Raw genomic sequence first — 14526 nt, forward strand, 5'->3', positions numbered from 1 at the left:
TTCGACCAATCTGTCTCCCCAATATTAAAACTTTGTACAAAGATTGCTATTTCATGCTATTTAGAAGCACAGTCAGGTTTGAAATGTTGGCAAAGCATCCAAGAATTCTGGACTCCACTACCTTAGAGTCATATTGCCCAAGGTTGCGATGCCATCAGAAATAGCACATATTAGAATGAGCAATTCATATTTCCTGCTAAATTTTTTGTAAAAGAAGCAAAGATACGCCTGAACAGGGACTTGAACCCTGGACCCTCAGATTAAAAGTCTGATGCTCTACCGACTGAGCTATCCAGGCACAGGGATCACTGCCCATTTGAAACTTGATTTTCACTCTACAGCACCTCCATACATGGCTACCTCACTGGTCAATAAAGGAAATGAATTACTAGTGCATTACACACATTTTGACACTGGAGACATAACTTTTTTCAGTCATTCCGTATCCAGATATAGAGATTTGCAGCATCTAGGACTTTAATGTTCACCCACTTACGGATTTGAATGTTTTGCCACATTCATGAGTGCAAACTTGCTCCCCAGTAAAGACGAACATGTGCTCCTCAATGCACACACTGGGCAATGCAGTCCACTCTAAATCGACGATTAATGACATGCTCGTTTTGTGCAATGGAGTTTCAGTCAATTGGAAAACATTTTGAAAAGTTATATTGCAACAGAAGCCCAGCCTTAAAAAAGTGGATTTCACTTCTAAATGATTACATGAGGAAGGAAAGGAGACCAGATGCAAGAAGGGTGCTGTGGCTTAGTTGGTTAAAGCGCCTGTCTAGTAAACAGGAGATCCTGAGTTCGAATCTCAGCAGCGCCTGTCTGCTTTTTTTTCGACCAATCTGTCTCCCCAATATTAAAACTTTGTACAAAGATTGCTATTTCATGCTATTTAGAAGCACAGTGAGGCTTGAAATGTTGGCAAAGCATCCAAGAACTCTGGACTCCACTACCTTAGAGTCATATTGCCCAAGGTTGCGATGCCATCAGAAATAGCACATATTAGAATGAGCAATTCATATTTCCTGCTTAATTTTTTGTAAAAGAAGCAAAGGTACGCCTGAACAGGGACTTGAACCCTGGACCCTCAGATTAAAAGTCTGATGCTCTACCGACTGAGCTATCCAAGCACAGGGATCACTGCCCATTTGAAACTTGATTTTCACTCTACAGCACCTCCATACATGGCTACCTCACTGGTCAATAAAGGAAATGAATTACTAGTGCATTACACACATTTCGACACTGAAGACATAACTTTTTTTCAGTCATTCCGTATCCAGATATAGAGATTTGCAGCATCTAGGACTTTAATGTTCACCCACTTACGGATTTGAATGTTTTGCCACATTCATGAGTGCAAACTTGCTCCCCAGTAAAGACGAACATGTGCTCCTCAATGCACACACTGGGCAATGCAGTCCACTCTAAATCGACGATTAATGACATGCTTGTTTTGTGCAATGGAGTTTCAGTCAATTGGAAAACATTTTGAAAAGTTATATTGCAACAGAAGCCCAGCCTTAAAAAAGTGGATTTCACTTCTAAATGATTACATGAGGAAGGAAAGGAGACCAGATGCAAAAAAGGTGCTGTGGCTTAGTTGGTTAAAGCGCCTTTCTAGTAAACAGGAGATCCTGAGTTCGAATCTCAGCAGCACCTGTCTGCTTTTTTTTCGACCAATCTGTCTCCCCAATATTAAAACTTTGTACAAAGATTGCTGTTTCATGCTATTTAGAAGCACAGTCAGGCTTGAAATGTTGGCAAAGCATCCAAGAACTCTGGACTCCACTACCTTAGAGTCATATTGCCCAAGGTTGCGATGCCATCAGAAATAGCACATATTAGAATGAGCAATTCATATTTCCTGCTTATTTTTTTGTAAAAGAAGCAAAGGTACGCCTGAACAGGGACTTGAACCCTGGACCCTCAGATTAAAAGTCTGATGCTCTACCGACTGAGCTATCCAGGCAGATGGATCACTGCCATTTGAAACTTGATTTTCACTCTACAGCACCTCCATACATGGCTACCTCACTGGTCAATAAAGGAAATGAATTACTAGTGCATTACACACATTTTGACACTGGAGACATAACTTTTTTCAGTCATTCCGTATCCAGATATAGAGATTTGCAGCATCTAGGACTTTAATGTTCACCCACTTACGGATTTGAATGTTTTGCCACATTAATGAGTGCAAACTTGCTCCCCAGTAAAGACGAACATGTGCTCCTCAATGCACACACTGGGCAATGCAGTCCACTCTAAATCGACGATTAATGACATGCTCGTTTTGTGCAATGGAGTTTCAGTCAATTGGAAAACATTTTGAAAAGTTATATTGCAACAGAAGCCCAGCCTTAAAAAGTGGATTTCACTTCTAAATGATTACATGAGGAAGGAAAGGAGACCAGATGCAAAAAAGGTGCTCTGACTTAGTTGGTTAAAGCGCCTGTCTAGTAAACAGGAGATCCTGAGTTCGAATCTCAGCAGCGCCTGTCTGCTTTTTTTTCGACCAATCTGTCTCCCCAATATTAAAACTTTGTACAAAGATTGCTATTTCATGCTATTTAGAAGCACAGTCAGGCTTGAAATGTTGGCAAAGCATCCAAGAATTCTGGACTCCACTACCTTAGAGTCATATTGCCCAAGGTTGCGATGCCATCAGAAATAGCACATATTAGAATGAGCAATTCATATTTCCTGCTAAATTTTTTGTAAAAGAAGCAAAGATACGCCTGAACAGGGACTTGAACCCTGGACCCTCAGATTAAAAGTCTGATGCTCTACCTACTGAGCTATCCAGGCACAGGGATCACTGCCCATTTGAAACTTGATTTTCACTCTACAGCACCTCCATACATGGCTACCTCACTGGTCAATAAAGGAAATGAATTACTAGTGCATTACACACATTTTGACACTGGAGACATAACTTTTTTCAGTCATTCCGTATCCAGATATAGAGATTTGCAGCATCTAGGACTTTAATGTTCACCCACTTACGGATTTGAATGTTTTGCCACATTCATGAGTGCAAACTTGCTCCCCAGTAAAGACGAACATGTGCTCCTCAATGCACACACTGGGCAATGCAGTCCACTCTAAATCGACGATTAATGACATGCTCGTTTTGTGCAATGGAGTTTCAGTCAATTGGAAAACATTTTGAAAAGTTATATTGCAATAGAAGCCCAGCCTTAAAAAAGTGGATTTCACTTCTAAATGATTACATGAGGAAGGAAAGGAGACCAGATGCAAAAAAGGTGCTGTGGCTTAGTTGGTTAAAGCGCCTGTCTAGTAAACAGGAGATCCTGAGTTCGAATCTCAGCAGCGCCTGTCTGCTTTTTTTTCGACCAATCTGTCTCCCCAATATTAAAACTTTGTACAAAGATTGCTATTTCATGCTATTTAGAAGCACAGTCAGGCTTGAAATGTTGGCAAAGCATCCAAGAACTCTGGACTCCACTACCTTAGAGTCATATTGCCCAAGGTTGCGATGCCATCAGAAATAGCACATATTAGAATGAGCAATTCATATTTCCTGCTTAATTTTTTGTAAAAGAAGCAAAGGTACGCCTGAACAGGGACTTGAACCCTGGACCCTCAGATTAAAAGTCTGATGCTCTACCAACTGAGCTATCCAGGCACAGGGATCACTGCCCATTTGAAACTTGATTTTCACTCTACAGCACCTCCATACATGGCTACCTCACTGGTCAATAAAGGAAATGAATTACTAGTGCATTACACACATTTTGACACTGGAGACATAACTTTTTTTCAGTCATTCCGTATCCAGATATAGAGATTTGCAGCATCTAGGACTTTAATGTTCACCCACTTACGGATTTGAATGTTTTGCCACATTCATGAGTGCAAACTTGCTCCCCAGTAAAGACGAACATGTGCTCCTCAATGCACACACTGGGCAATGCAGTCCACTCTAAATCGACGATTAATGACATGCTCGTTTTGTGCAATGGAGTTTCAGTCAATTGGAAAACATTTTGAAAAGTTATATTGCAATAGAAGCCCAGCCTTAAAAAAGTGGATTTCACTTCTAAATGATTACATGAGGAAGGAAAGGAGACCAGATGCAAAAAAGGTGCTGTGGCTTAGTTGGTTAAAGCGCCTGTCTAGTAAACAGGAGATCCTGAGTTCGAATCTCAGCAGCGCCTGTCTGCTTTTTTTTCGACCAATCTGTCTCCCCAATATTAAAACTTTGTACAAAGATTGCTATTTCATGCTATTTAGAAGCACAGTCAGGCTTGAAATGTTGGCAAAGCATCCAAGAACTCTGGACTCAACTACCTTAGAGTCATATTGCCCAAGGTTGCGATGCTATCAGAAATAGCACATATTAGAATGAGCAATTCATATTTCCTGCTTAATTTTTTGTAAAAGAAGCAAAGGTACGCCTGAACAGGGACTTGAACCCTGGACCCTCAGATTAAAAGTCTGAAGCTCTACCGACTGAGCTATGCAGGCACAGGGATCACTGCCCATTTGAAACTTGATTTTCACTCTACAGCACCGCCATACATGGCTACCTCAATGGTCAATAAAGGAAATGAATTACTAGTGCATTACACACATTTTGACACTGGAGACATAACTTTTTTCAGTCATTCCGTATCCAGATATTGAGATTTGCAGCATCTAGGACTTAAATGTTCACCCACTTACGGATTTGAATGTTTTGCCACATTCATGAGTGCAAAATTGCTCCCCAGTAAAGGCGAACATGTGCTCCTCAATACACACACTGGGCAATGCAGTCCACTCTAAATCAACGATTAATGACATGCTCGTTTTGTGCAATGGAGTTTCAGTCAATTGGAAAACATTTTGTAAAGTTATATTGCAACAGAAGCCCAGCCTTAAAAAAAGTGGATTTCACTTCTAAATGATTACATGAGGAAGGACAGGAGATCAGATGCAAAAGAGGTGCTGTGGCTTAGTTGGTTAAAGTGCCTGTCTAGTAAACAGGAGATCCTGAGTTTGAATCTCAGCAGTGCCTGTCTGCTTTTTTTTCGACCAATCTGTCTCCCCAATATTAAAACTTTGTACAAAGATTGTTATTTCATGCTATTTAGAAGCACAGTCAGGCTTGAAATGTTGGCAAAGCATCCAAGAATTCTGGACTCCACTACCTTAGAGTCATATTGCCCAAGGTTGCGATGCCATCAGAAATAGCACATATTAGAATGAGCAATTCATTTTTCCTGCTAAATTTTTTGTAAAAGAAGCAAAGATACGCCTGAACAGGGACTTGAACCCTGGACCCTCAGATTAAAAGTCTGATGCTCTACCGACTGAGCTATCCAGGCACAGGGATCACTGCCCATTTGAAACTTGATTTTCACTCTACAGCACCTCCATACATGGCTACCTCACTGGTCAATAAAGGTAATGAATTACTAGTGCATTACACACATTTTGACACTGGAGACATAACTTTTTTCAGTCATTCCGTATCCAGATATAGAGATTTGCAGCATCTAGGACTTTAATGTTCACCCACTTACGGATTTGAATGTTTTGCCACATTAATGAGTGCAAACTTGCTCCCCAGTAAAGACGAACATGTGCTCCTCAATGCACACACTGGGCAATGCAGTCCACTCTAAATCGACTATTAATGACATGCTCGTTTTGTGCAATGGAGTTTCAGTCAATTTGAAAACATTTTGAAAAGTTATATTGCAACAGAAGCCCAGCCATAAAAAAGTGGATTTCACTTCTAAATGATTACATGAGGAAGGAAAGGAGACCAGATGCAAAAAAGGTGCTGGTGCTTAGTTGGTTAAAGCGCCTGTCTAGTAAACAGGAGATCCTGAGTTCGAATCTCAGCAGCGCCTGTCTGCTTTTTTTCGACCAATCTGTCTCCCCAATATTAAAACTTTGTACAAAGATTGCTGTTTCATGCTATTTAGAAGCACAGTCAGGCTTGAAATGTTGGCAAAGCATCCAAGAACTCTGGACTCCACTACCTTAGAGTCATATTGCCCAAGGTTGCGATGCCATCAGAAATAGCACATATTAGAATGAGCAATTCATATTTCCTGCTTATTTTTTTGTAAAAGAAGCAAAGGTACGCCTGAACAGGGACTTGAACCCTGGACCCTCAGATTAAAAGTCTGATGCTCTACCGACTGAGCTATCCAGGCAGATGGATCACTGCCATTTGAAACTTGATTTTCACTCTACAGCACCTCCATACATGGCTACCTCACTGGTCAATAAAGGAAATGAATTACTAGTGCATTACACACATTTTGACACTGGAGACATAACTTTTTTCAGTCATTCCGTATCCAGATATAGAGATTTGCAGCATCTAGGACTTTAATGTTCACCCACTTACGGATTTGAATGTTTTGCCACATTAATGAGTGCAAACTTGCTCCCCAGTAAAGACGAACATGTGCTCCTCAATGCACACACTGGGCAATGCAGTCCACTCTAAATCGACGATTAATGACATGCTCGTTTTGTGCAATGGAGTTTCAGTCAATTGGAAAACATTTTGAAAAGTTATATTGCAACAGAAGCCCAGCCTTAAAAAGTGGATTTCACTTCTAAATGATTACATGAGGAAGGAAAGGAGACCAGATGCAAAAAAGGTGCTCTGACTTAGTTGGTTAAAGCGCCTGTCTAGTAAACAGGAGATCCTGAGTTCGAATCTCAGCAGCGCCTGTCTGCTTTTTTTTCGACCAATCTGTCTCCCCAATATTAAAACTTTGTACAAAGATTGCTATTTCATGCTATTTAGAAGCACAGTCAGGCTTGAAATGTTGGCAAAGCATCCAAGAATTCTGGACTCCACTACCTTAGAGTCATATTGCCCAAGGTTGCGATGCCATCAGAAATAGCACATATTAGAATGAGCAATTCATATTTCCTGCTAAATTTTTTGTAAAAGAAGCAAAGATACGCCTGAACAGGGACTTGAACCCTGGACCCTCAGATTAAAAGTCTGATGCTCTACCTACTGAGCTATCCAGGCACAGGGATCACTGCCCATTTGAAACTTGATTTTCACTCTACAGCACCTCCATACATGGCTACCTCACTGGTCAATAAAGGAAATGAATTACTAGTGCATTACACACATTTTGACACTGGAGACATAACTTTTTTCAGTCATTCCGTATCCAGATATAGAGATTTGCAGCATCTAGGACTTTAATGTTCACCCACTTACGGATTTGAATGTTTTGCCACATTCATGAGTGCAAACTTGCTCCCCAGTAAAGACGAACATGTGCTCCTCAATGCACACACTGGGCAATGCAGTCCACTCTAAATCGACGATTAATGACATGCTCGTTTTGTGCAATGGAGTTTCAGTCAATTGGAAAACATTTTGAAAAGTTATATTGCAATAGAAGCCCAGCCTTAAAAAAGTGGATTTCACTTCTAAATGATTACATGAGGAAGGAAAGGAGACCAGATGCAAAAAAGGTGCTGTGGCTTAGTTGGTTAAAGCGCCTGTCTAGTAAACAGGAGATCCTGAGTTCGAATCTCAGCAGCGCCTGTCTGCTTTTTTTTCGACCAATCTGTCTCCCCAATATTAAAACTTTGTACAAAGATTGCTATTTCATGCTATTTAGAAGCACAGTCAGGCTTGAAATGTTGGCAAAGCATCCAAGAACTCTGGACTCCACTACCTTAGAGTCATATTGCCCAAGGTTGCGATGCCATCAGAAATAGCACATATTAGAATGAGCAATTCATATTTCCTGCTTAATTTTTTGTAAAAGAAGCAAAGGTACGCCTGAACAGGGACTTGAACCCTGGACCCTCAGATTAAAAGTCTGATGCTCTACCAACTGAGCTATCCAGGCACAGGGATCACTGCCCATTTGAAACTTGATTTTCACTCTACAGCACCTCCATACATGGCTACCTCACTGGTCAATAAAGGAAATGAATTACTAGTGCATTACACACATTTTGACACTGGAGACATAACTTTTTTTCAGTCATTCCGTATCCAGATATAGAGATTTGCAGCATCTAGGACTTTAATGTTCACCCACTTACGGATTTGAATGTTTTGCCACATTCATGAGTGCAAACTTGCTCCCCAGTAAAGACGAACATGTGCTCCTCAATGCACACACTGGGCAATGCAGTCCACTCTAAATCGACGATTAATGACATGCTCGTTTTGTGCAATGGAGTTTCAGTCAATTGGAAAACATTTTGAAAAGTTATATTGCAATAGAAGCCCAGCCTTAAAAAAGTGGATTTCACTTCTAAATGATTACATGAGGAAGGAAAGGAGACCAGATGCAAAAAAGGTGCTGTGGCTTAGTTGGTTAAAGCGCCTGTCTAGTAAACAGGAGATCCTGAGTTCGAATCTCAGCAGCGCCTGTCTGCTTTTTTTTCGACCAATCTGTCTCCCCAATATTAAAACTTTGTACAAAGATTGCTATTTCATGCTATTTAGAAGCACAGTCAGGCTTGAAATGTTGGCAAAGCATCCAAGAACTCTGGACTCAACTACCTTAGAGTCATATTGCCCAAGGTTGCGATGCTATCAGAAATAGCACATATTAGAATGAGCAATTCATATTTCCTGCTTAATTTTTTGTAAAAGAAGCAAAGGTACGCCTGAACAGGGACTTGAACCCTGGACCCTCAGATTAAAAGTCTGAAGCTCTACCGACTGAGCTATGCAGGCACAGGGATCACTGCCCATTTGAAACTTGATTTTCACTCTACAGCACCGCCATACATGGCTACCTCAATGGTCAATAAAGGAAATGAATTACTAGTGCATTACACACATTTTGACACTGGAGACATAACTTTTTTCAGTCATTCCGTATCCAGATATTGAGATTTGCAGCATCTAGGACTTAAATGTTCACCCACTTACGGATTTGAATGTTTTGCCACATTCATGAGTGCAAAATTGCTCCCCAGTAAAGGCGAACATGTGCTCCTCAATACACACACTGGGCAATGCAGTCCACTCTAAATCAACGATTAATGACATGCTCGTTTTGTGCAATGGAGTTTCAGTCAATTGGAAAACATTTTGTAAAGTTATATTGCAACAGAAGCCCAGCCTTAAAAAAAGTGGATTTCACTTCTAAATGATTACATGAGGAAGGACAGGAGATCAGATGCAAAAGAGGTGCTGTGGCTTAGTTGGTTAAAGTGCCTGTCTAGTAAACAGGAGATCCTGAGTTTGAATCTCAGCAGTGCCTGTCTGCTTTTTTTTCGACCAATCTGTCTCCCCAATATTAAAACTTTGTACAAAGATTGTTATTTCATGCTATTTAGAAGCACAGTCAGGCTTGAAATGTTGGCAAAGCATCCAAGAATTCTGGACTCCACTACCTTAGAGTCATATTGCCCAAGGTTGCGATGCCATCAGAAATAGCACATATTAGAATGAGCAATTCATTTTTCCTGCTAAATTTTTTGTAAAAGAAGCAAAGATACGCCTGAACAGGGACTTGAACCCTGGACCCTCAGATTAAAAGTCTGATGCTCTACCGACTGAGCTATCCAGGCACAGGGATCACTGCCCATTTGAAACTTGATTTTCACTCTACAGCACCTCCATACATGGCTACCTCACTGGTCAATAAAGGTAATGAATTACTAGTGCATTACACACATTTTGACACTGGAGACATAACTTTTTTCAGTCATTCCGTATCCAGATATAGAGATTTGCAGCATCTAGGACTTTAATGTTCACCCACTTACGGATTTGAATGTTTTGCCACATTAATGAGTGCAAACTTGCTCCCCAGTAAAGACGAACATGTGCTCCTCAATGCACACACTGGGCAATGCAGTCCACTCTAAATCGACTATTAATGACATGCTCGTTTTGTGCAATGGAGTTTCAGTCAATTTGAAAACATTTTGAAAAGTTATATTGCAACAGAAGCCCAGCCATAAAAAAGTGGATTTCACTTCTAAATGATTACATGAGGAAGGAAAGGAGACCAGATGCAAAAAAGGTGCTGGTGCTTAGTTGGTTAAAGCGCCTGTCTAGTAAACAGGAGATCCTGAGTTCGAATCTCAGCAGCGCCTGTCTGCTTTTTTTCGACCAATCTGTCTCCCCAATATTAAAACTTTGTACAAAGATTGCTATTTCATGCTATTTAGAAGCACAGTCAGGCTTGATATGTTGGCAAAGCATCCAAGAACTCTGGACTCCACTACCTTAGAGTCATATTGCCCAAGGTTGCGATGCCATCAGAAATAGCACATATTAGAATGAGCAATTCATATTTCCTGCTTAATTTTTTGTAAAAGAAGCAAAGGTACGCCTGAACAGGGACGTGAACCCTGGACCCTCAGATTAAAAGTCTGATGCTCTACCGACTGAGCTATCCAGGCAGATGGATCACTGTCATTTGAAACTTGATTTTCACTCTACAGCACCTCCATACATGGCTACCTCACTGGTCAATAAAGGAAATGAATTACTAGTGCATTACACACATTTTGACACTGGAGACATAACTTTTTTCAGTCATTCCGTATCCAGATATAGAGATTTGCAGCATCTAGGACTTTAATGTTCACCCACTTACGGATTTGAATGTTTTGCCACATTCATGAGTGCAAAATTGCTCCCCAGTAAAGGCGAACATGTGCTCCTCAATACACACACTGGGCAATGCAGTCCACTCTAAATCAACGATTAATGACATGCTCGTTTTGTGCAATGGAGTTTCAGTCAATTGGAAAACATTTTGTAAAGTTATATTGCAACAGAAGCCCAGCCTTAAAAAAGTGGATTTCACTTCTAAATGATTACATGAGGAAGGAAAGGAGACCAGATGCAAAAAAGGTGCTGTGGCTTAGTTGGTTAAAGCGCCTGTCTAGTAAACAGGAGATCCTGAGTTCGAATCTCAGCAGCGCCTGTCTGCTTTTTTTCGACCAATCTGTCTCCCCAATATTAAAACTTTGTACAAAGATTGCTATTTCATGCTATTTAGAAGCACAGTCAGGCTTGAAATGTTGGCAAAGCATCCAAGAACTCTGGACTCCACTACCTTAGAGTCATATTGCCCAAGGTGGCGATGCCATCAGAAACAGCACATATTAGAATGAGCAATTCATATTTCCTGCTTAATTTTTTGTAAAAGAAGCAAAGGTACGCCTGAACAGGGACTTGAACCCTGGACCCTCAGATTAAAAGTCTGATGCTCTACCGACTGAGCTATCCAGGCACATGGATCACTGCCATTTGAAACTTGATTTTCACTCTACAGCACCTCCATACATGGCTACCTCACTGGTCAATAAAGGAAATGAATTACTAGTGCATTACACACATTTTGACACTGGAGACATAACTTTTTTCAGTCATTCCGTATCCAGATATAGAGATTTGCAGCATCTAGGACTTTAATGTTCACCCACTTACGGATTTGAATGTTTTGCCACATTCATGAGTGCAAACTTGCTCCCCAGTAAATACGAACATGTGCTCCTCAATGCACACACTGGGCAATGCAGTCCACTCTAAATCGACGATTAATGACATGCTCGTTTTGTGCAATGGAGTTTCAGTCAATTGGAAAACATTTTGAAAAGTTATATTGCAACAGAAGCCCAGCCTTAAAAAAGTGGATTTCACTTCTAAATGATTACATGAGGAAGGAAAGGAGACCAGATGCAAAAAAGGTGCTGTGGCTTAGTTGGTTAAAGCGCCTGTCTAGTAAACAGGGGATCCTGAGTTAGAATCTCAGCAGCGCCTGTCTGCTTTTTTTCGACCAATCTGTCTCCCCAATATTAAAACTTTGTACAAAGATTGCTATTTCATGCTATTTAGAAGCACAGTCAGGCTTGATATGTTGGCAAAGCATCCAAGAACTCTGGACTCCACTACCTTAGAGTCATATTGCCCAAGGTTGCGATGCCATCAGAAATAGCACATATTAGAATGAGCAATTCATATTTCCTGCTTAATTTTTTGTAAAAGAAGCAAAGGTACGCCTGAACAGGGACTTGAACCCTGGACCCTCAGATTAAAAGTCTGATGCTCTACCGACTGAGCTATCCATGCACATGGATCACTGCCATTTGAAACTTGATTTTCACTCTACAGCACCTCCATACATGGCTACCTCACTGGTCAATAAAGGAAATGAATTACTAGTGCATTACACACATTTTGACACTGGAGACATAACTTTTTTCAGTCATTCCGTATCCAGATATAGAGATTTGCAGCATCTAGGACTTTAATGTTCACCCACTTACGGATTTGAATGTTTTGCCACATTCATGAGTGCAAACTTGCTCCCCAGTAAAGACGAACATGTGCTCCTCAATGCACACACTGGGCAATGCAGTCCACTCTAAATCGACGATTAATGACATGCTCGTTTTGTGCAATGGAGTTTCAGTCAATTGGAAAACATTTTGAAAAGTTATATTGCAACAGAAGCCCAGCCTTAAAAAAGTGGATTTCACTTCTGATTGATTACATGAGGAAGGAAAGGAGACCAGATGCAAAAAAGGGGCTGTGGCTTAGTTGGTTAAAGCGCCTGTCTAGTAAACAGGAGATCCTGAGTTTGAATCTCAGCAGCGCCTGTCTGCTTTTTTTTCGACCAATCTGTCTCCCCAATATTAAAACTTTGTACAAAGATTGCTATTTCATGCTATTTAGAAGCACAGTCAGGCTTGAAATGTTGGCAAAGCATCCAAGAACTCTGGACTCCACTACCTTAGAGTCATATTGCCCAAGGTTGCGATGCCATCAGAAACAGCACATATTAGAATGAGCAATTCATATTTCCTGCTTAATTTTTTGTAAAAGAAGCAAAGGTACGCCTGAACAGGGACTTGAACCCTGGACCCTCAGATTAAAAGTCTGATGCTCTACCGACTGAGCTATCCAGGCACAGGGATCACTGCCCATTTGAAACTTGATTTTCACTCTACAGCACCTCCATACATGGCTACCTCACTGGTCAATAAAGGAAATGAATTACTAGTGCATTACACACATTTCGACACTGGAGACATAACTTTTTTCAGTCATTCCGTATCCAGATATAGAGATTTGCAGCATCTAGGACTTTAATGTTCACCCACTTACGGATTTGAATGTTTTGCCACATTCATGAGTGCAAACTTGCTCCCCAGTAAAGACGAACATGTGCTCCTCAATGCACACACTGGGCAATGCAGTCCACTCTAAATCGACGATTAATGACATGCTTGTTTTGTGCAATGGAGTTTCAGTCAATTGGAAAACATTTTGAAAAGTTATATTGCAACAGAAGCCCAGCCTTAAAAAAGTGGATTTCACTTCTAAATGATTACATGAGGAAGGAAAGGAGACCAGATGCAAAAAAGGTGCTGTGGCTTAGTTGGTTAAAGCGCCTGTCTAGTAAACAGGAGATCCTGAGTTCGAATCTCAGCAGCGCCTGTCTGCTTTTTTTCGACCAATCTGTCTCCCCAATATTAAAACTTTGTACAAAGATTGCTATTTCATGCTATTTAGAAGCACAGTCAGGCTTCATATGTTGGCAAAGCATCCAAGAACTCTGGACTCCACTACCTTAGAGTCATATTGCCCAAGGTTGCGATGCCATCAGAAATAGCACATATTAGAATGAGCAATTCATATTTCCTGCTTAATTTTTTGTAAAAGAAGCAAAGGTACGCCTGAACAGGGACTTGAACCCTGGACCCTCAGATTAAAAGTCTGATGTTCTACCGACTGAGCTATCCAGGCACATGGATCACTGCCATTTGAAACTTGATTTTCACTCTACAGCACCTCCATACATGGCTACCTCACTGGTCAATAAAGGAAATGAATTACTAGTGCATTACACACATTTTGACACTGGAGACATAACTTTTTTCAGTCATTCCGTATCCAGATATAGAGATTTGCAGCATCTAGGACTTTAATGTTCACCCACTTACGGATTTGAATGTTTTGCCACATTCATGAGTGCAAACTTGCTCCCCAGTAAATACGAACATTTGCTCCTCAATGCACACACTGGGCAATGCAGTCCACTCTAAATCGACGATTAATGACATGCTCGTTTTGTGCAATGGAGTTTCAGTCAATTGGAAAACATTTTGAAAAGTTATATTGCAACAGAAGCCCAGCCTTAAAAAAGTGGATTTCACTTCTAAATGATTACATGAGGAAGGAAAGGAGACCAGATGCAAAAAAGGTGCTGTGGCTTAGTTGGTTAAAGCGCCTGTCTAGTAAACAGGAGATCCTGAGTTAGAATCTCAGCAGCGCCTGTCTGCTTTTTTTCGACCAATCTGTCTCCCCAATATTAAAACTTTGTACAAAGATTGCTATTTCATGCTATTTAGAAGCACAGTCAGGCTTGATATGTTGGCAAAGCATCCAAGAACTCTGGACTCCACTACCTTAGAGTCATATTGCCCAAGGTTGCGATGCCATCAGAAATAGCACATATTAGAATGAGCAATTCATATTTCCTGCTTAATTTTTTGTAAAAGAAGCAAAGGTACGCCTGAACAGGG

The 14526-nt window shown here is 40.7% G+C and overlaps 9 non-coding genes across 9 annotated transcripts; 7 read left to right on the forward strand and 2 right to left on the reverse strand.

Moving 5' to 3' along the window:
• The first annotated feature begins 755 nt into the window (after positions 1-755).
• Positions 756-829, forward strand: TRNAT-AGU (transfer RNA threonine (anticodon AGU)). Its single transcript has one exon. It is a non-coding gene; the product is annotated as a tRNA-Thr (tRNA).
• Positions 830-3277: 2448 nt separating this feature from the next.
• On the forward strand, positions 3278-3351 carry TRNAT-AGU (transfer RNA threonine (anticodon AGU)). The gene has a single exon. It is a non-coding gene; the product is annotated as a tRNA-Thr (tRNA).
• Positions 3352-3588: 237 nt separating this feature from the next.
• On the reverse strand, positions 3589-3661 carry TRNAK-UUU (transfer RNA lysine (anticodon UUU)). The gene has a single exon. It is a non-coding gene; the product is annotated as a tRNA-Lys (tRNA).
• A 458-nt stretch (positions 3662-4119) lies between these two features.
• TRNAT-AGU (transfer RNA threonine (anticodon AGU)) lies at positions 4120-4193 on the forward strand. Its single transcript has one exon. It is a non-coding gene; the product is annotated as a tRNA-Thr (tRNA).
• A 3288-nt stretch (positions 4194-7481) lies between these two features.
• Positions 7482-7555, forward strand: TRNAT-AGU (transfer RNA threonine (anticodon AGU)). The gene has a single exon. It is a non-coding gene; the product is annotated as a tRNA-Thr (tRNA).
• A 237-nt stretch (positions 7556-7792) lies between these two features.
• On the reverse strand, positions 7793-7865 carry TRNAK-UUU (transfer RNA lysine (anticodon UUU)). Its single transcript has one exon. It is a non-coding gene; the product is annotated as a tRNA-Lys (tRNA).
• Positions 7866-8323: 458 nt separating this feature from the next.
• TRNAT-AGU (transfer RNA threonine (anticodon AGU)) lies at positions 8324-8397 on the forward strand. Its single transcript has one exon. It is a non-coding gene; the product is annotated as a tRNA-Thr (tRNA).
• Positions 8398-10845: 2448 nt separating this feature from the next.
• TRNAT-AGU (transfer RNA threonine (anticodon AGU)) lies at positions 10846-10919 on the forward strand. Its single transcript has one exon. It is a non-coding gene; the product is annotated as a tRNA-Thr (tRNA).
• A 2445-nt stretch (positions 10920-13364) lies between these two features.
• Positions 13365-13438, forward strand: TRNAT-AGU (transfer RNA threonine (anticodon AGU)). Its single transcript has one exon. It is a non-coding gene; the product is annotated as a tRNA-Thr (tRNA).
• The last annotated feature ends 1088 nt before the right edge of the window (positions 13439-14526 follow it).

The sequence above is a fragment of the Ambystoma mexicanum genome, unplaced genomic scaffold, assembly GCF_040938575.1.
Source record: "Ambystoma mexicanum isolate Mex_15411 unplaced genomic scaffold, UKY_AmexF1_1 Mex_scaf1, whole genome shotgun sequence".
Lineage (NCBI taxonomy): Eukaryota > Metazoa > Chordata > Amphibia > Caudata > Ambystomatidae > Ambystoma > Ambystoma mexicanum.